This window comes from Crinia signifera, chromosome 19 (genome assembly GCF_055691185.1).
Source record: "Crinia signifera chromosome 19, ASM5569118v1, whole genome shotgun sequence".
NCBI classification, from domain to species: Eukaryota; Metazoa; Chordata; class Amphibia; order Anura; family Myobatrachidae; genus Crinia; species Crinia signifera.
Window position 1 is genome coordinate 72,929,031 of NC_139226.1, and position 16,348 is coordinate 72,945,378.

Below are 16,348 nucleotides of genomic sequence, written 5' to 3' on the forward strand. Positions count from 1 at the left end.
GTATTGGCTTACTGAAAAAAATCATGTGTTGGTAATGTAAAAAGACCTACAGGACATGATATTAGCAGGGGGTCTTAAATTAAACTACTAAAGAGGCTCAACACTGTTTAGCTGCCAAAAGCAGTTGGAATTGGGCCTAAACAGTGTGGTAAGTCTTTAGGTGATGGCTATTGTGTCTGTTTGACCTCTTCCAAATGTCAGTGCTGGCAATAAAAAGAAAAAGTTTCCAATTTAAATAGCTAGAGAATAAAAACAATTTGCCAGTAATGTGAAAAAACCTACAGCACCTAGTGTTCCCATGTGGTCTCCCACCCAAGTACTAACCAGGCCCAACACTGCTTAGCTTCCAAGATCAGACGAGATTGGGCCTATCCAATGTGGTATGGCTGTAGGTTAGAATAGGCACTTGTTTGCCCTCTTCTACTTCTATCACCAGGTAAGCTAATAAAAAAGTTTCCTAACTGTATTGGCTTACTGAAAAAAATCATGAGTTGGTAATGTAAAAAGACCTACAGGACATGTTATTAGCAGGGGGTCTTAAATTAAACTACTATAGAGGCTCAACACTGTTTAGCTGCCAAAAGCAGTTGGAATTGGGCCTTAACAGTGTGGTAAGTCTTTAGGTGATGGCTATTGTGTCTGTTTGACCTCTTCCAAATGTCTGTGCTGGCAATAAAAAGAAAAAGTTTCCAATTTAAATAGCTAGAGAATAATAACAATTTGCCAGTAATGTGAAAAAACCTACAGCACCTGGTGTTCCCGTGTGGTCTCCCACCCAAGTACTAACCAGGCCCAACACTGCTTAGCTTCCAAGATCAGACGAGATTGGGACTATCCAATGTGGTATGGCTGTAGGTGAGATACAGGCACTTTTTTGCCCTCTTCTACTTCTATCACCAGGTAAGCTAATAAAAAAGTTTCCTAACTGTATTGGCTTACTGAAAAAAATCATGTGTTGGTAATGTAAAAAGACCTACAGGACATGTTATTAGCAGGGGGTCTTAAATTAAACTACTAAAGAGGCTCAACACTGTTTAGCTGCCAAAAGCAGTTGGAATTGGGCCTAAACAGTATGGTAAGTCTTTAGGTGATGGCTATTGTGTCTGTTTGACCTCTTCCAAATGTCAGTGCTGGCAATAAAAAGAAAAAAATTCTTATTTAAATAGCTAGAGAATAAAAACAATTTGCCAGTAATGTGAAAAAACCTACAGCACCTGGTGTTCCCATGTGGTCTCCCACCCAAGTACTAACCAGGCCCAACACTGCTTAGCTTCCAAGATCAGACGAGATTGGGCCTATCCAATGTGGTATGGCTGTAGGTTAGAATAGGCACTTGTTTGCCCTCTTCTACTTCTATCACCAGGTAAGCTAATAAAAAAGTTTCCTAACTGTATTGGCTTACTGAAAAAAATCATGAGTTGGTAATGTAAAAAGACCTACAGGACATGTTATTAGCAGGGGGTCTTAAATTAAACTACTATAGAGGCTCAACACTGTTTAGCTGCCAAAAGCAGTTGGAATTGGGCCTTAACAGTGTGGTAAGTCTTTAGGTGATGGCTATTGTGTCTGTTTGACCTCTTCCAAATGTCTGTGCTGGCAATAAAAAGAAAAAGTTTCCAATTTAAATAGCTAGAGAATAATAACAATTTGCCAGTAATGTGAAAAAACCTACAGCACCTGGTGTTCCCGTGTGGTCTCCCACCCAAGTACTAACCAGGCCCAACACTGCTTAGCTTCCAAGATCAGACGAGATTGGGACTATCCAATGTGGTATGGCTGTAGGTGAGATACAGGCACTTTTTTGCCCTCTTCTACTTCTATCACCAGGTAAGCTAATAAAAAAGTTTCCTAACTGTATTGGCTTACTGAAAAAAATCATGTGTTGGTAATGTAAAAAGACCTACAGGACATGTTATTAGCAGGGGGTCTTAAATTAAACTACTAAAGAGGCTCAACACTGTTTAGCTGCCAAAAGCAGTTGGAATTGGGCCTAAACAGTATGGTAAGTCTTTAGGTGATGGCTATTGTGTCTGTTTGACCTCTTCCAAATGTCAGTGCTGGCAATAAAAAGAAAAAAATTCTTATTTAAATAGCTAGAGAATAAAAACAATTTGCCAGTAATGTGAAAAAACCTACAGCACCTGGTGTTCCCATGTGGTCTCCCACCCAAGTACTAACCAGGCCCAACACTGCTTAGCTTCCAAGATCAGACGAGATTGGGCCTATCCAATGTGGTATGGCTGTAGGTGAGATACAAGCACTTTTTTGCCCTCTTCTACTTCTATAACCAGGTAAGCTAATAAAAAAGTTTCCCAACTGTATTGTCTTACTGATAAAAATCATGTGTTGGTAATGTAAAAAGACCCACAGGACATGATATTAGCAGGGGGTCTTAAATTAAACTACTAAAGAGGCTCAACACTGTTTAGCTGCCAAAAGCAGTTGGAATTGGGCCTAAACAGTGTGGTAAGTCTTTAGGTGATGGCTATTGTGTCTGTTTGACCTCTTCCAAATGTCTGTACTGGCAATAAAAAGAAAAAGTTTCCAATTTAAATAGCTAGAGAATAAAAATAATTTGCCAGTAATGTGAAAAAACCTACAGCACCTGGTGTTCCCATGTGGTCTCCCACCCAAGTACTAACCAGGCCCAACACTGCTTAGCTTCCAAGATCAGACGAGATTGGGCCTATCCAATGTGGTATGGCTGTAAGTGAGATACAGGCACTTTTTTGTCCTCTTCTACTTCTATCACCAGGTAAGCTAATAAAATAGTTTCCTAACTGTATTGGCTTACTGAAAAAAATCATGTGTTGGTAATGTAAAAAGACCTACAGGACATTATATTAGCAGGGGGTCTTAAATTAAACTACTAAAGAGGCTCAGCACTGTTTAGCTGCCAAAAGCAGTTGGAATTGGGTCTAAACAGTGTGGTAAGTCTTTAGGTGATGGCTATTGTGTCTGTTTGACCTCTTCCAAATGTCAGTGCTGGCAATAAAAAGAAAAAGTTTCCAATTTAAATAGCTAGAGAATAAAAACAATTTGCCAGTAATGTGAAAAAACCTACAGCACCTAGTGTTCCCATGTGGTCTCCCACCCAAGTACTAACCAGGCCCAACACTGCTTAGCTTCCAAGATCAGACGAGATTGGGCCTATCCAATGTGGTATGGCTGTAGGTTAGAATAGGCACTTGTTTGCCCTCTTCTACTTCTATCACCAGGTAAGCTAATAAAAAAGTTTCCTAACTGTATTGGCTTACTGAAAAAAATCATGAGTTGGTAATGTAAAAAGACCTACAGGACATGTTATTAGCAGGGGGTCTTAAATTAAACTACTATAGAGGCTCAACACTGTTTAGCTGCCAAAAGCAGTTGGAATTGGGCCTTAACAGTGTGGTAAGTCTTTAGGTGATGGCTATTGTGTCTGTTTGACCTCTTCCAAATGTCTGTGCTGGCAATAAAAAGAAAAAGTTTCCAATTTAAATAGCTAGAGAATAATAACAATTTGCCAGTAATGTGAAAAAACCTACAGCACCTGGTGTTCCCGTGTGGTCTCCCACCCAAGTACTAACCAGGCCCAACACTGCTTAGCTTCCAAGATCAGACGAGATTGGGACTATCCAATGTGGTATGGCTGTAGGTGAGATACAGGCACTTTTTTGCCCTCTTCTACTTCTATCACCAGGTAAGCTAATAAAAAAGTTTCCTAACTGTATTGGCTTACTGAAAAAAATCATGTGTTGGTAATGTAAAAAGACCTACAGGACATGTTATTAGCAGGGGGTCTTAAATTAAACTACTAAAGAGGCTCAACACTGTTTAGCTGCCAAAAGCAGTTGGAATTGGACCTAAACAGTATGGTAAGTCTTTAGGTGATGGCTATTGTGTCTGTTTGACCTCTTCCAAATGTCAGTGCTGGCAATAAAAAGAAAAAAATTCTTATTTAAATAGCTAGAGAATAAAAACAATTTGCCAGTAATGTGAAAAAACCTACAGCACCTGGTGTTCCCATGTGGTCTCCCACCCAAGTACTAACCAGGCCCAACACTGCTTAGCTTCCAAGATCAGACGAGATTGGGCCTATCCAATGTGGTATGGCTGTAGGTTAGAATAGGCACTTGTTTGCCCTCTTCTACTTCTATCACCAGGTAAGCTAATAAAAAAGTTTCCTAACTGTATTGGCTTACTGAAAAAAATCATGAGTTGGTAATGTAAAAAGACCTACAGGACATGTTATTAGCAGGGGGTCTTAAATTAAACTACTATAGAGGCTCAACACTGTTTAGCTGCCACAAGCAGTTGGAATTGGGCCTTAACAGTGTGGTAAGTCTTTAGGTGATGGCTATTGTGTCTGTTTGACCTCTTCCAAATGTCTGTGCTGGCAATAAAAAGAAAAAGTTTCCAATTTAAATAGCTAGAGAATAATAACAATTTGCCAGTAATGTGAAAAAACCTACAGCACCTGGTGTTCCCGTGTGGTCTCCCACCCAAGTACTAACCAGGCCCAACACTGCTTAGCTTCCAAGATCAGACGAGATTGGGACTATCCAATGTGGTATGGCTGTAGGTGAGATACAGGCACTTTTTTGCCCTCTTCTACTTCTATCACCAGGTAAGCTAATAAAAAAGTTTCCTAACTGTATTGGCTTACTGAAAAAAATCATGTGTTGGTAATGTAAAAAGACCTACAGGACATGTTATTAGCAGGGGGTCTTAAATTAAACTACTAAAGAGGCTCAACACTGTTTAGCTGCCAAAAGCAGTTGGAATTGGGCCTAAACAGTATGGTAAGTCTTTAGGTGATGGCTATTGTGTCTGTTTGACCTCTTCCAAATGTCAGTGCTGGCAATAAAAAGAAAAAAATTCTTATTTAAATAGCTAGAGAATAAAAACAATTTGCCAGTAATGTGAAAAAACCTACAGCACCTGGTGTTCCCATGTGGTCTCCCACCCAAGTACTAACCAGGCCCAACACTGCTTAGCTTCCAAGATCAGACGAGATTGGGCCTATCCAATGTGGTATGGCTGTAGGTGAGATACAAGCACTTTTTTGCCCTCTTCTACTTCTATAACCAGGTAAGCTAATAAAAAAGTTTCCCAACTGTATTGTCTTACTGATAAAAATCATGTGTTGGTAATGTAAAAAGACCCACAGGACATGATATTAGCAGGGGGTCTTAAATTAAACTACTAAAGAGGCTCAACACTGTTTAGCTGCCAAAAGCAGTTGGAATTGGGCCTAAACAGTGTGGTAAGTCTTTAGGTGATGGCTATTGTGTCTGTTTGACCTCTTCCAAATGTCTGTACTGGCAATAAAAAGAAAAAGTTTCCAATTTAAATAGCTAGAGAATAAAAATAATTTGCCAGTAATGTGAAAAAACCTACAGCACCTGGTGTTCCCATGTGGTCTCCCACCCAAGTACTAACCAGGCCCAACACTGCTTAGCTTCCAAGATCAGACGAGATTGGGCCTATCCAATGTGGTATGGCTGTAAGTGAGATACAGGCACTTTTTTGTCCTCTTCTACTTCTATCACCAGGTAAGCTAATAAAATAGTTTCCTAACTGTATTGGCTTACTGAAAAAAATCATGTGTTGGTAATGTAAAAAGACCTACAGGACATTATATTAGCAGGGGGTCTTAAATTAAACTACTAAAGAGGCTCAGCACTGTTTAGCTGCCAAAAGCAGTTGGAATTGGGTCTAAACAGTGTGGTAAGTCTTTAGGTGATGGCTATTGTGTCTGTTTGACCTCTTCCAAATGTCAGTGCTGGCAATAAAAAGAAAAAGTTTCCAATTTAAATAGCTAGAGAATAAAAACAATTTGCCAGTAATGTGAAAAAACCTACAGCACCTGGTGTTCCCATATGGTCTCCCACCCAAGTACTAACCAGGACCAACACTGCTTAGCTTCCAAGATCAGACGAGATTGGGCCTATCCAATGTGGTATGGCTGTAGGTGAGATACACACACTTTTTTGCCCTCTTCTACTTCTATCACCAGGTAAGCTAATACAAAAGTTTCCTAACTGTATTGGCTTACTGAAAAAAATCATGTGTTGGTAATGTAAAAAGACCTACAGGACATGATATTAGCAGGGGGTCTTAAATTAAACTACTAAAGAGGCTCAACACTGTTTAGCTGCCAAAAGCAGTTGGAATTGGGCCTAAACAGTGTGGTAAGTCTTTAGGTGATGGCTATTGTGTCTGTTTGACCTCTTCCAAATGTCAGTGCTGGCAATAAAAAGAAAAAGTTTCCAATTTAAATAGCTAGAGAATAAAAACAATTTGCCAGTAATGTGAAAAAACCTACAGCACCTGGTGTTCCCATGTGGTCTCCCACCCAAGTACTAACCAGGCCCAACACTGCTTAGCTTCCAAGATCAGGCGAGATTGGGCCTATCCAATGTGGTATGGCTGTAGGTGAGATACAGGCACTTTTTTGCCCTCTTCTACTTCTATCACCAGGTAAGCTAATAAAAAAGTTTCCTAACTGTATTGGCTTACTGAAAAAAATCATGAGTTGGTAATGTAAAAAGACCTATAGGACATGTTATTAGCAGGGGGTCTTAAATTAAACTACTAAAGAGGCTCAACACTGTTTAGCTGCCAAAAGCAGTTGGAATTGGGCCTTAACAGTGTGGTAAGTCTTTAGGTGATGGCTATTGTGTCTGTTTGACCTCTTCCAAATGTCAGTGCTGGCAATAAAAAGAAAAAGTTTCCAATTTAAATAGCTAGAGAATAAAAACAATTTGCCAGTAATGTGAAAAATCCTACAGCACCTGGTGTTCCCATGTGGTCTCCCACCCAAGTACTAACCAGGCCCAACACTGCTTAGCTTCCAAGATCAGGCGAGATTGGGCCTATCCAATGTGGTATGGCTGTAGGTGAGATACAGGCACTTTTTTGCCCTCTTCTACTTCTATCACCAGGTAAGCTAATAAAAAAGTTTCCTAACTGTATTGGCTTACTGAAAAAAATCATGAGTTGGTAATGTAAAAAGACCTACAGGACATGTTATTAGCAGGGGGTCTTAAATTAAACTACTAAAGAGGCTCAACACTGTTTAGCTGCCAAAAGCAGTTGGAATTGGGCCTTAACAGTGTGGTAAGTCTTTAGGTGATGGCTATTGTGTCTGTTTGACCTCTTCCAAATGTCTGTGCTGGCAATAAAAAGAAAAAGTTTCCAATTTAAATAGCTAGAGAATAATAACAATTTGCCAGTAATGTGAAAAAACCTACAGCACCTGGTGTTCCCATGTGGTCTCCCACCCAAGTACTAACCAGGCCCAACACTGCTTAGCTTCCAAGATCAGACGAGATTGGGACTATCCAATGTGGTATGGCTGTAGGTGAGATACAGGCACTTTTTTGCCCTCTTCTACTTCTATCACCAGGTAAGCTAATAAAAAAGTTTCCTAACTGTATTGTCTTACTGAAAAAAATCATGTGTTGGTAATGTAAAAAGACCTACAGGACATGTTATTAGCAGGGGGTCTTAAATTAAACTACTAAAGAGGCTCAACACTGTTTAGCTGCCAAAAGCAGTTGGAATTGGGCCTAAACAGTATGGTAAGTCTTTAGGTGATGGCTATTGTGTCTGTTTGACCTCTTCCAAATGTCAGTGCTGGCAATAAAAAGAAAAAATTTCCAATTTAAATAGCTAGAGAATAAAAACAATTTGCCAGTAATGTTAAAAAACCTACAGCACCTGGTGTTCCCATGTGGTCTCCCACCCAAGTACTAACCAGGCCCAACACTGCTTAGCTTCCAAGATCAGACGAGATTGGGCCTATCCAATGTGGTATGGCTGTAGGTGAGATACAGGCAATTTTGCCCTCTTCTACTTCTATCACCAGGTAAGCTAATAAAAAAGTTTCCTAACTGTATTGGCTTACTGAAAAAAATCATGTGTTGGTAATGTAAAAGACCTACCGGACATTATATTAGCAGGGGGTCTCAAATTAAACTACTAAAGAGGCTCAACACTGTTTAGCTGCCAAAAGCAGTTGGAATTGGGCCTAAACAGTGTGGTAAGTCTTTAGGTGATGGCTATTGTGTCTGTTTGACCTCTTCCAAATGTCAGTGCTGGCAATAAAAAGAAAAAGTTTCCAATTTAAATAGCTAGAGAATAAAAACAATTTGCCAGTAATGTGAAAAAACCTACAGCACCTGGTGTTTCCATGTGGTTTCCCACCCAAGTACTAACCAGGCCCAACACTGCTTAGCTTCCAAGATCAGACGAGATTGGGCCTATCCAATGTGGTATGGCTGTAGGTGAGATACACACACTTTTTTGCCCTCTTCTACTTCTATCACCAGGTAAGCTAATACAAAAGTTTCCTAACTGTATTGGCTTACTGAAAAAAATCATGTGTTGGTAATGTAAAAAGACCTACAGGACATGATATTAGCAGGGGGTCTTAAAATAAACTACTAAAGAGGCTCAACACTGTTTAGCTGCCAAAAGCAGTTGGAATTGGGCCTAAACAGTGTGGTAAGTCTTTAGGTGATGGCTATTGTGTCTGTTTGACCTCTTCCAAATGTCAGTGCTGGCAATAAAAAGAAAAAGTTTCCAATTTAAATAGCTAGAGAATAAAAATAATTTGCCAGTAATGTGAAAAAACCTACAGCACCTGGTGTTCCCATGTGGTCTCCCACCCAAGTACTAACCAGGCCCAACACTGCTTAGCTTCCAAGATCAGACGAGATTGGGCCTATCCAATGTGGTATGGCTGTAAGTGAGATACAGGCACTTTTTTGTCCTCTTCTACTTCTATCACCAGGTAAGCTAATAAAATAGTTTCCTAACTGTATTGGCTTACTGAAAAAAATCATGTGTTGGTAATGTAAAAAGACCTACAGGACATTATATTAGCAGGGGGTCTTAAATTAAACTACTAAAGAGGCTCAGCACTGTTTAGCTGCCAAAAGCAGTTGGAATTGGGTCTAAACAGTGTGGTAAGTCTTTAGGTGATGGCTATTGTGTCTGTTTGACCTCTTCCAAATGTCAGTGCTGGCAATAAAAAGAAAAAGTTTCCAATTTAAATAGCTAGAGAATAAAAACAATTTGCCAGTAATGTGAAAAAACCTACAGCACCTGGTGTTCCCATATGGTCTCCCACCCAAGTACTAACCAGGACCAACACTGCTTAGCTTCCAAGATCAGACGAGATTGGGCCTATCCAATGTGGTATGGCTGTAGGTGAGATACACACACTTTTTTGCCCTCTTCTACTTCTATCACCAGGTAAGCTAATACAAAAGTTTCCTAACTGTATTGGCTTACTGAAAAAAATCATGTGTTGGTAATGTAAAAAGACCTACAGGACATGATATTAGCAGGGGGTCTTAAATTAAACTACTAAAGAGGCTCAACACTGTTTAGCTGCCAAAAGCAGTTGGAATTGGGCCTAAACAGTGTGGTAAGTCTTTAGGTGATGGCTATTGTGTCTGTTTGACCTCTTCCAAATGTCAGTGCTGGCAATAAAAAGAAAAAGTTTCCAATTTAAATAGCTAGAGAATAAAAACAATTTGCCAGTAATGTGAAAAAACCTACAGCACCTGGTGTTCCCATGTGGTCTCCCACCCAAGTACTAACCAGGCCCAACACTGCTTAGCTTCCAAGATCAGGCGAGATTGGGCCTATCCAATGTGGTATGGCTGTAGGTGAGATACAGGCACTTTTTTGCCCTCTTCTACTTCTATCACCAGGTAAGCTAATAAAAAAGTTTCCTAACTGTATTGGCTTACTGAAAAAAATCATGAGTTGGTAATGTAAAAAGACCTATAGGACATGTTATTAGCAGGGGGTCTTAAATTAAACTACTAAAGAGGCTCAACACTGTTTAGCTGCCAAAAGCAGTTGGAATTGGGCCTTAACAGTGTGGTAAGTCTTTAGGTGATGGCTATTGTGTCTGTTTGACCTCTTCCAAATGTCAGTGCTGGCAATAAAAAGAAAAAGTTTCCAATTTAAATAGCTAGAGAATAAAAACAATTTGCCAGTAATGTGAAAAATCCTACAGCACCTGGTGTTCCCATGTGGTCTCCCACCCAAGTACTAACCAGGCCCAACACTGCTTAGCTTCCAAGATCAGGCGAGATTGGGCCTATCCAATGTGGTATGGCTGTAGGTGAGATACAGGCACTTTTTTGCCCTCTTCTACTTCTATCACCAGGTAAGCTAATAAAAAAGTTTCCTAACTGTATTGGCTTACTGAAAAAAATCATGAGTTGGTAATGTAAAAAGACCTACAGGACATGTTATTAGCAGGGGGTCTTAAATTAAACTACTAAAGAGGCTCAACACTGTTTAGCTGCCAAAAGCAGTTGGAATTGGGCCTTAACAGTGTGGTAAGTCTTTAGGTGATGGCTATTGTGTCTGTTTGACCTCTTCCAAATGTCTGTGCTGGCAATAAAAAGAAAAAGTTTCCAATTTAAATAGCTAGAGAATAATAACAATTTGCCAGTAATGTGAAAAAACCTACAGCACCTGGTGTTCCCATGTGGTCTCCCACCCAAGTACTAACCAGGCCCAACACTGCTTAGCTTCCAAGATCAGACGAGATTGGGACTATCCAATGTGGTATGGCTGTAGGTGAGATACAGGCACTTTTTTGCCCTCTTCTACTTCTATCACCAGGTAAGCTAATAAAAAAGTTTCCTAACTGTATTGTCTTACTGAAAAAAATCATGTGTTGGTAATGTAAAAAGACCTACAGGACATGTTATTAGCAGGGGGTCTTAAATTAAACTACTAAAGAGGCTCAACACTGTTTAGCTGCCAAAAGCAGTTGGAATTGGGCCTAAACAGTATGGTAAGTCTTTAGGTGATGGCTATTGTGTCTGTTTGACCTCTTCCAAATGTCAGTGCTGGCAATAAAAAGAAAAAATTTCCAATTTAAATAGCTAGAGAATAAAAACAATTTGCCAGTAATGTTAAAAAACCTACAGCACCTGGTGTTCCCATGTGGTCTCCCACCCAAGTACTAACCAGGCCCAACACTGCTTAGCTTCCAAGATCAGACGAGATTGGGCCTATCCAATGTGGTATGGCTGTAGGTGAGATACAGGCAATTTTGCCCTCTTCTACTTCTATCACCAGGTAAGCTAATAAAAAAGTTTCCTAACTGTATTGGCTTACTGAAAAAAATCATGTGTTGGTAATGTAAAAGACCTACCGGACATTATATTAGCAGGGGGTCTCAAATTAAACTACTAAAGAGGCTCAACACTGTTTAGCTGCCAAAAGCAGTTGGAATTGGGCCTAAACAGTGTGGTAAGTCTTTAGGTGATGGCTATTGTGTCTGTTTGACCTCTTCCAAATGTCAGTGCTGGCAATAAAAAGAAAAAGTTTCCAATTTAAATAGCTAGAGAATAAAAACAATTTGCCAGTAATGTGAAAAAACCTACAGCACCTGGTGTTTCCATGTGGTTTCCCACCCAAGTACTAACCAGGCCCAACACTGCTTAGCTTCCAAGATCAGACGAGATTGGGCCTATCCAATGTGGTATGGCTGTAGGTGAGATACACACACTTTTTTGCCCTCTTCTACTTCTATCACCAGGTAAGCTAATACAAAAGTTTCCTAACTGTATTGGCTTACTGAAAAAAATCATGTGTTGGTAATGTAAAAAGACCTACAGGACATGATATTAGCAGGGGGTCTTAAAATAAACTACTAAAGAGGCTCAACACTGTTTAGCTGCCAAAAGCAGTTGGAATTGGGCCTAAACAGTGTGGTAAGTCTTTAGGTGATGGCTATTGTGTCTGTTTGACCTCTTCCAAATGTCAGTGCTGGCAATAAAAAGAAAAAGTTTCCAATTTAAATAGCTAGAGAATAAAAACAATTTGCCAGTAATGTGAAAAAACCTACAGCACCTGGTGTTCCCATGTGGTCTCCCACCCAAGTACTAACCAGGCCCAACACTGCTTAGCTTCCAAGATCAGACGAGATTGGGCCTATCCAAAGTGGTATGGCTGTAGGTTAGATATAGGCACTTTTTTGCCCTCTTCTACTTCTATCACCAGGTAAGCTAATAAAAAAGTTTCCTAACTGTATTGGCTTACTTAAAAAAATCATGAGTTGGTAATGTAAAAAGACCTACAGGACATGTTATTAGCAGGGGGTCTTAAATTAAACTACTAAAGAGGCTCAACACTGTTTAGCTGCCAAAAGCAGTTGGAATTGGGCCTTAACAGTGTGGTAAGTCTTTAGGTGATGGCTATTGTGTCTGTTTGACCTCTTACAAATGTCTGTGCTGGCAATAAAAAGAAAAAGTTTCCAATTTAAATAGCTAGAGAATAATAACAATTTGCCAGTAATGTGAAAAAACCTACAGCACCTGGTGTTCCCATGTGGTCTCCCACCCAAGTACTAACCAGGCCCAACACTGCTTAGCTTCCAAGATCAGACGAGATTGGGACTATCCAATGTGGTATGGCTGTAGGTGAGATACAGGCACTTTTTTGCCCTCTTCTACTTCTATCACCAGGTAAGCTAATAAAAAAGTTTCCTAACTGTATTGGCTTACTGAAAAAAATCATGTGTTGGTAATGTAAAAAGACCTACAGGACATGTTATTAGCAGGGGGTCTTAAATTAAACTACTAAAGAGGCTCAACACTGTTTAGCTGCCAAAAGCAGTTGGAATTGGGCCTAAACAGTATGGTAAGTCTTTAGGTGATGGCTATTGTGTCTGTTTGACCTCTTCCAAATGTCAGTGCTGGCAATAAAAAGAAAAAATTTCCAATTTAAATAGCTAGAGAATAAAAACAATTTGCCAGTAATGTTAAAAAACCTACAGCACCTGGTGTTCCCATGTGGTCTCCCACCCAAGTACTAACCAGGCCCAACACTGCTTAGCTTCCAAGATCAGACGAGATTGGGCCTATCCAATGTGGTATGGCTGTAGGTGAGATACAAGCACTTTTTTGCCCTCTTCTACTTCTATAACCAGGTAAGCTAATAAAAAAGTTTCCCAACTGTATTGTCTTACTGATAAAAATCATGTGTTGGTAATGTAAAAAGACCTACAGGACATGATATTAGCGGGGGTCTTAAATTAAACTACTAAAGAGGCTCAACACTGTTTAGCTGCCAAAAGCAGTTGGAATTGGGCCTTAACAGTGTGGTAAGTCTTTAGGTGATGGCTATTGTGTCTGTTTGACCTCTTCCAAATGTCTGTGCTGGCAATAAAAAGAAAAAGTTTCCAATTTAAATAGCTAGAGAATAATAACAATTTGCCAGTAATGTGAAAAAAACCTACAGCACCTGGTTTTCCCATGTGGTCTCCCACCCAAGTACTAACCAGGCCCAACACTGCTTAGCTTCCAAGATCAGACGAGATTGGGACTATCCAATGTGGTATGGCTGTAGGTGAGATACAGGCACTTTTTTGCCCTCTTCTACTTCTATTACCAGGTAAGCTAATAAAAAAGTTTCCTAACTGTATTGTCTTACTGATAAAAATCATGTGTTGGTAATGTAAAAAGACCTACAGGACATGATATTAGCAGGGGGTCTTAAATTAAACTACTAAAGAGGCTCAACACTGTTTAGCTGCCAAAAGCAGTTGGAATTGGGCCTAAACAGTGTGGTAAGACTTTAGGTGATGGCTATTGTGTCTGTTTGACCTCTTACAAATGTCTGTACTGGCAATAAAAAGAAAAAGTTTCCAATTTAAATAGCTAGAGAATAAAAACAATTTGCCAGTAATGTGAAAAAACCTACAGCACCTGGTGTTCCCATGTGGACTCCCACCCAAGTACTAACCAGGCCCAACAATGCTTAGCTTCCAAGATCAGACGAGATTGGGCCTATCCAATGTGGTATGGCTGTAAGTGAGATACAGGCACTTTTTTGTCCTCTTCTACTTCTATCACCAGGTAAGCTAATAAAAAAGTTTCCTAACTGTATTGGCTTACTGAAAAAAATCATGTGTTGGTAATGTAAAAAGACCTACAGGACATTATATTAGCAGGGGGTCTTAAATTAAACTACTAAAGAGGCTCAGCACTGTTTAGCTGCCAAAAGCAGTTGGAATTGGGCTTAAACAGTGTGGTAAGTCGTTAGGTGATGGCTATTGTGTCTGTTTGACCTCTTCCAAATGTCAGTGCTGGCAATAAAAAGAAAAAGTTTCCAATTTAAATAGCTAGAGAATAAAAACAATTTGCCAGTAATGTGAAAAAACCTACAGCACCTGGTGTTCCCATGTGGTCTCCCACCCAAATACTAACAAGGCCCAACACTGCTTAGCTTCCAAGATCAGACGAGATTGGGTATATCCAATGTGGTATGGCTGTAGGTGAGATACACACACTTTTTTGCCCTCTTCTACTTCTATCACCAGGTAAGCTAATACAAAAGTTTCCTAACTGTATTGGCTTACTGAAAAAAATCATGTGTTGGTAATGTAAAAAGACCTACAGGACATGATATTAGCAGGGGGTCTTAAATTAAACTACTAAAGAGGTTTAACACTGTTTAGCTGCCAAAAGCAGTTGGAATTGGGCCTAAACAGTGTGGTAAGTCTTTAGGTGATGGCTATTGTGTCTGTTTGACCTCTTCCAAATGTCTGTGCTGGCAATAAAAAGAAAAAGTTTCCAATTTAAATAGCTAGAGAATAAAAACAATTTGCCAGTAATGTGAAAAAACCTACATCACCTGGTGTTCCCATGTGGTCTCCCACCCAAGTACTAACCAGGCCCAACACTGCTTAGCTTCCAAGATCAGGCGAGATTGGGCCTATCCAATGTGGTATGGCTGTAGGTGAGATAGAGGCACTTTTTTGCCCTCTTCTACTTCTATCACCAGGTAAGCTAATAAAAAAGTTTCCTAACTGTATTGTCTTACTGATAAAAATCATGTGTTGGTAATGTAAAAAGACCTACAGGACATGATATTAGCAGGGGGTCTTAAATTAAACTACTAAAGAGGCTCAACACTGTTTAGCTGCCAAAAGCAGTTGGAATTGGGCCTAAACAGTGTGGTAAGACTTTAGGTGATGGCTATTGTGTCTGTTTGACCTCTTCCAAATGTCTGTACTGGCAATAAAAAGAAAAAGTTTCCAATTTAAATAGCTAGAGAATAAAAACAATTTGCCAGTAATGTGAAAAAACCTACAGCACCTGGTGTTCCCATGTGGTCTCCCACCCAAGTACTAACCAGGCCCAACAATGCTTAGCTTCCAAGATCAGACGAGATTGGGCCTATCCAATGTGGTATGGCTGTAAGTGAGATACAGGCACTTTTTTGTCCTCTTCTACTTCTATCACCAGGTAAGCTAATAAAAAAGTTTCCTAACTGTATTGGCTTACTGAAAAAAATCATGTGTTGGTAATGTAAAAAGACCTACAGGACATTATATTAGCAAGGGGTCTTAAATTAAACTACTAAAGAGGCTCAGCACTGTTTAGCTGCCAAAAGCAGTTGGAATTGGGCCTAAACAGTGTGGTAAGTCTTTAGGTGATGGCTATTGTGTCTGTTTGACCTCTTCCAAATGTCAGTGCTGGCAATAAAAAGAAAAAGTTTCCAATTTAAATAGCTAGAGAATAAAAACAATTTGCCAGTAATGTGAAAAAACCTACAGCACCTGGTGTTCCCATGTGGTCTCCCACCCAAGTACTAACCAGGCCCAACACTGCTTAGCTTCCAAGGTCAGACGAGATTGGGCCTATCCAATGTGGTATGGTTGTAGGTGAGATACACACACTTTTTTGCCCTCTTCTACTTCTATCACCAGGTAAGCTAATACAAAAGTTTCCTAACTGTATTGGCTTACTGAAAAAAATCATGTGTTGGTAATGTAAAAAGACCTACAGGACATGATATTAGCAGGGGGTCTTAAATTAAACTACTAAAGAGGCTCAACACTGTTTAGCTGCCAAAAGCAGTTGGAATTGGGCCTAAACAGTGTGGTAAGTCTTTAGGTGATGGCTATTGTGTCTGTTTGACCTCTTCCAAATGTCAGTGCTGGCAATAAAAAGAAAAAGTTTCCAATTTAAATAGCTAGAGAATAAAAACAATTTGCCAGTAATGTGAAAAAACCTACAGCACCTGGTGTTCCCATGTGGTCTCCCACCCAAGTACTAACCAGGCCCAACACTGCTTAGCTTCCAAGATCAGGCGAGATTGGGCCTATCCAATGTGGTATGGCTGTAGGTGAGATGCAAGCACTTTTTTGCCCTCTTCTACTTCTATAACCAGGTAAGCTAATTAAAAAGTTTCCCAACTGTATTGTCTTACTGAAAAAAATCATGTGTTGGTAATGTAAAAAGACCTACAGGACATGATATTAGCAGGGGGTCTTAAATTAAACTACTAAAGAGGCTCAACACTGTTTAGCTGCCAA

The 16,348-nt window shown here is 39.8% G+C and overlaps 35 non-coding genes across 35 annotated transcripts; all 35 read right to left on the reverse strand.

Moving 5' to 3' along the window:
* Window positions 1-275: 275 nt before the first annotated feature.
* Window positions 276-394, reverse strand: LOC146044870 (5S ribosomal RNA). The gene has a single exon (XR_014465306.1). It is a non-coding gene; the product is annotated as a 5S ribosomal RNA (ribosomal RNA).
* Window positions 395-738: 344 nt separating this feature from the next.
* On the reverse strand, window positions 739-857 carry LOC146044699 (5S ribosomal RNA). The gene has a single exon (XR_014465136.1). It is a non-coding gene; the product is annotated as a 5S ribosomal RNA (ribosomal RNA).
* Window positions 858-1,202: 345 nt separating this feature from the next.
* LOC146043351 (5S ribosomal RNA) lies at window positions 1,203-1,321 on the reverse strand. Its single transcript, XR_014464344.1, has one exon. It is a non-coding gene; the product is annotated as a 5S ribosomal RNA (ribosomal RNA).
* Window positions 1,322-1,665: 344 nt separating this feature from the next.
* Window positions 1,666-1,784, reverse strand: LOC146044700 (5S ribosomal RNA). Its single transcript, XR_014465137.1, has one exon. It is a non-coding gene; the product is annotated as a 5S ribosomal RNA (ribosomal RNA).
* A 345-nt stretch (window positions 1,785-2,129) lies between these two features.
* Window positions 2,130-2,248, reverse strand: LOC146043364 (5S ribosomal RNA). Its single transcript, XR_014464357.1, has one exon. It is a non-coding gene; the product is annotated as a 5S ribosomal RNA (ribosomal RNA).
* A 345-nt stretch (window positions 2,249-2,593) lies between these two features.
* LOC146044717 (5S ribosomal RNA) lies at window positions 2,594-2,712 on the reverse strand. Its single transcript, XR_014465153.1, has one exon. It is a non-coding gene; the product is annotated as a 5S ribosomal RNA (ribosomal RNA).
* Window positions 2,713-3,057: 345 nt separating this feature from the next.
* On the reverse strand, window positions 3,058-3,176 carry LOC146044871 (5S ribosomal RNA). Its single transcript, XR_014465307.1, has one exon. It is a non-coding gene; the product is annotated as a 5S ribosomal RNA (ribosomal RNA).
* A 344-nt stretch (window positions 3,177-3,520) lies between these two features.
* On the reverse strand, window positions 3,521-3,639 carry LOC146044702 (5S ribosomal RNA). The gene has a single exon (XR_014465138.1). It is a non-coding gene; the product is annotated as a 5S ribosomal RNA (ribosomal RNA).
* A 345-nt stretch (window positions 3,640-3,984) lies between these two features.
* Window positions 3,985-4,103, reverse strand: LOC146043376 (5S ribosomal RNA). The gene has a single exon (XR_014464369.1). It is a non-coding gene; the product is annotated as a 5S ribosomal RNA (ribosomal RNA).
* Window positions 4,104-4,447: 344 nt separating this feature from the next.
* Window positions 4,448-4,566, reverse strand: LOC146044703 (5S ribosomal RNA). Its single transcript, XR_014465139.1, has one exon. It is a non-coding gene; the product is annotated as a 5S ribosomal RNA (ribosomal RNA).
* Window positions 4,567-4,911: 345 nt separating this feature from the next.
* Window positions 4,912-5,030, reverse strand: LOC146043388 (5S ribosomal RNA). Its single transcript, XR_014464381.1, has one exon. It is a non-coding gene; the product is annotated as a 5S ribosomal RNA (ribosomal RNA).
* A 345-nt stretch (window positions 5,031-5,375) lies between these two features.
* On the reverse strand, window positions 5,376-5,494 carry LOC146044718 (5S ribosomal RNA). Its single transcript, XR_014465155.1, has one exon. It is a non-coding gene; the product is annotated as a 5S ribosomal RNA (ribosomal RNA).
* A 345-nt stretch (window positions 5,495-5,839) lies between these two features.
* LOC146043371 (5S ribosomal RNA) lies at window positions 5,840-5,958 on the reverse strand. Its single transcript, XR_014464363.1, has one exon. It is a non-coding gene; the product is annotated as a 5S ribosomal RNA (ribosomal RNA).
* Window positions 5,959-6,303: 345 nt separating this feature from the next.
* Window positions 6,304-6,422, reverse strand: LOC146043213 (5S ribosomal RNA). The gene has a single exon (XR_014464207.1). It is a non-coding gene; the product is annotated as a 5S ribosomal RNA (ribosomal RNA).
* Window positions 6,423-6,767: 345 nt separating this feature from the next.
* LOC146043620 (5S ribosomal RNA) lies at window positions 6,768-6,886 on the reverse strand. Its single transcript, XR_014464612.1, has one exon. It is a non-coding gene; the product is annotated as a 5S ribosomal RNA (ribosomal RNA).
* A 345-nt stretch (window positions 6,887-7,231) lies between these two features.
* On the reverse strand, window positions 7,232-7,350 carry LOC146044573 (5S ribosomal RNA). The gene has a single exon (XR_014465009.1). It is a non-coding gene; the product is annotated as a 5S ribosomal RNA (ribosomal RNA).
* A 345-nt stretch (window positions 7,351-7,695) lies between these two features.
* On the reverse strand, window positions 7,696-7,814 carry LOC146043400 (5S ribosomal RNA). The gene has a single exon (XR_014464393.1). It is a non-coding gene; the product is annotated as a 5S ribosomal RNA (ribosomal RNA).
* A 342-nt stretch (window positions 7,815-8,156) lies between these two features.
* Window positions 8,157-8,275, reverse strand: LOC146043480 (5S ribosomal RNA). The gene has a single exon (XR_014464472.1). It is a non-coding gene; the product is annotated as a 5S ribosomal RNA (ribosomal RNA).
* Window positions 8,276-8,620: 345 nt separating this feature from the next.
* LOC146044719 (5S ribosomal RNA) lies at window positions 8,621-8,739 on the reverse strand. The gene has a single exon (XR_014465156.1). It is a non-coding gene; the product is annotated as a 5S ribosomal RNA (ribosomal RNA).
* A 345-nt stretch (window positions 8,740-9,084) lies between these two features.
* LOC146043372 (5S ribosomal RNA) lies at window positions 9,085-9,203 on the reverse strand. Its single transcript, XR_014464364.1, has one exon. It is a non-coding gene; the product is annotated as a 5S ribosomal RNA (ribosomal RNA).
* A 345-nt stretch (window positions 9,204-9,548) lies between these two features.
* LOC146043215 (5S ribosomal RNA) lies at window positions 9,549-9,667 on the reverse strand. Its single transcript, XR_014464208.1, has one exon. It is a non-coding gene; the product is annotated as a 5S ribosomal RNA (ribosomal RNA).
* Window positions 9,668-10,012: 345 nt separating this feature from the next.
* Window positions 10,013-10,131, reverse strand: LOC146043622 (5S ribosomal RNA). The gene has a single exon (XR_014464614.1). It is a non-coding gene; the product is annotated as a 5S ribosomal RNA (ribosomal RNA).
* A 345-nt stretch (window positions 10,132-10,476) lies between these two features.
* LOC146044575 (5S ribosomal RNA) lies at window positions 10,477-10,595 on the reverse strand. Its single transcript, XR_014465012.1, has one exon. It is a non-coding gene; the product is annotated as a 5S ribosomal RNA (ribosomal RNA).
* Window positions 10,596-10,940: 345 nt separating this feature from the next.
* On the reverse strand, window positions 10,941-11,059 carry LOC146043412 (5S ribosomal RNA). The gene has a single exon (XR_014464405.1). It is a non-coding gene; the product is annotated as a 5S ribosomal RNA (ribosomal RNA).
* A 342-nt stretch (window positions 11,060-11,401) lies between these two features.
* Window positions 11,402-11,520, reverse strand: LOC146043481 (5S ribosomal RNA). Its single transcript, XR_014464473.1, has one exon. It is a non-coding gene; the product is annotated as a 5S ribosomal RNA (ribosomal RNA).
* A 345-nt stretch (window positions 11,521-11,865) lies between these two features.
* LOC146044763 (5S ribosomal RNA) lies at window positions 11,866-11,984 on the reverse strand. The gene has a single exon (XR_014465200.1). It is a non-coding gene; the product is annotated as a 5S ribosomal RNA (ribosomal RNA).
* Window positions 11,985-12,329: 345 nt separating this feature from the next.
* Window positions 12,330-12,448, reverse strand: LOC146044576 (5S ribosomal RNA). The gene has a single exon (XR_014465013.1). It is a non-coding gene; the product is annotated as a 5S ribosomal RNA (ribosomal RNA).
* A 345-nt stretch (window positions 12,449-12,793) lies between these two features.
* LOC146043425 (5S ribosomal RNA) lies at window positions 12,794-12,912 on the reverse strand. Its single transcript, XR_014464417.1, has one exon. It is a non-coding gene; the product is annotated as a 5S ribosomal RNA (ribosomal RNA).
* Window positions 12,913-13,257: 345 nt separating this feature from the next.
* Window positions 13,258-13,376, reverse strand: LOC146043229 (5S ribosomal RNA). Its single transcript, XR_014464222.1, has one exon. It is a non-coding gene; the product is annotated as a 5S ribosomal RNA (ribosomal RNA).
* Window positions 13,377-13,721: 345 nt separating this feature from the next.
* Window positions 13,722-13,840, reverse strand: LOC146043373 (5S ribosomal RNA). Its single transcript, XR_014464365.1, has one exon. It is a non-coding gene; the product is annotated as a 5S ribosomal RNA (ribosomal RNA).
* Window positions 13,841-14,185: 345 nt separating this feature from the next.
* On the reverse strand, window positions 14,186-14,304 carry LOC146043197 (5S ribosomal RNA). Its single transcript, XR_014464190.1, has one exon. It is a non-coding gene; the product is annotated as a 5S ribosomal RNA (ribosomal RNA).
* Window positions 14,305-14,649: 345 nt separating this feature from the next.
* On the reverse strand, window positions 14,650-14,768 carry LOC146043749 (5S ribosomal RNA). Its single transcript, XR_014464740.1, has one exon. It is a non-coding gene; the product is annotated as a 5S ribosomal RNA (ribosomal RNA).
* A 345-nt stretch (window positions 14,769-15,113) lies between these two features.
* Window positions 15,114-15,232, reverse strand: LOC146044852 (5S ribosomal RNA). The gene has a single exon (XR_014465289.1). It is a non-coding gene; the product is annotated as a 5S ribosomal RNA (ribosomal RNA).
* A 345-nt stretch (window positions 15,233-15,577) lies between these two features.
* On the reverse strand, window positions 15,578-15,696 carry LOC146043341 (5S ribosomal RNA). The gene has a single exon (XR_014464335.1). It is a non-coding gene; the product is annotated as a 5S ribosomal RNA (ribosomal RNA).
* A 345-nt stretch (window positions 15,697-16,041) lies between these two features.
* On the reverse strand, window positions 16,042-16,160 carry LOC146043216 (5S ribosomal RNA). Its single transcript, XR_014464209.1, has one exon. It is a non-coding gene; the product is annotated as a 5S ribosomal RNA (ribosomal RNA).
* Between the last annotated feature and the right edge of the window lie 188 nt (window positions 16,161-16,348).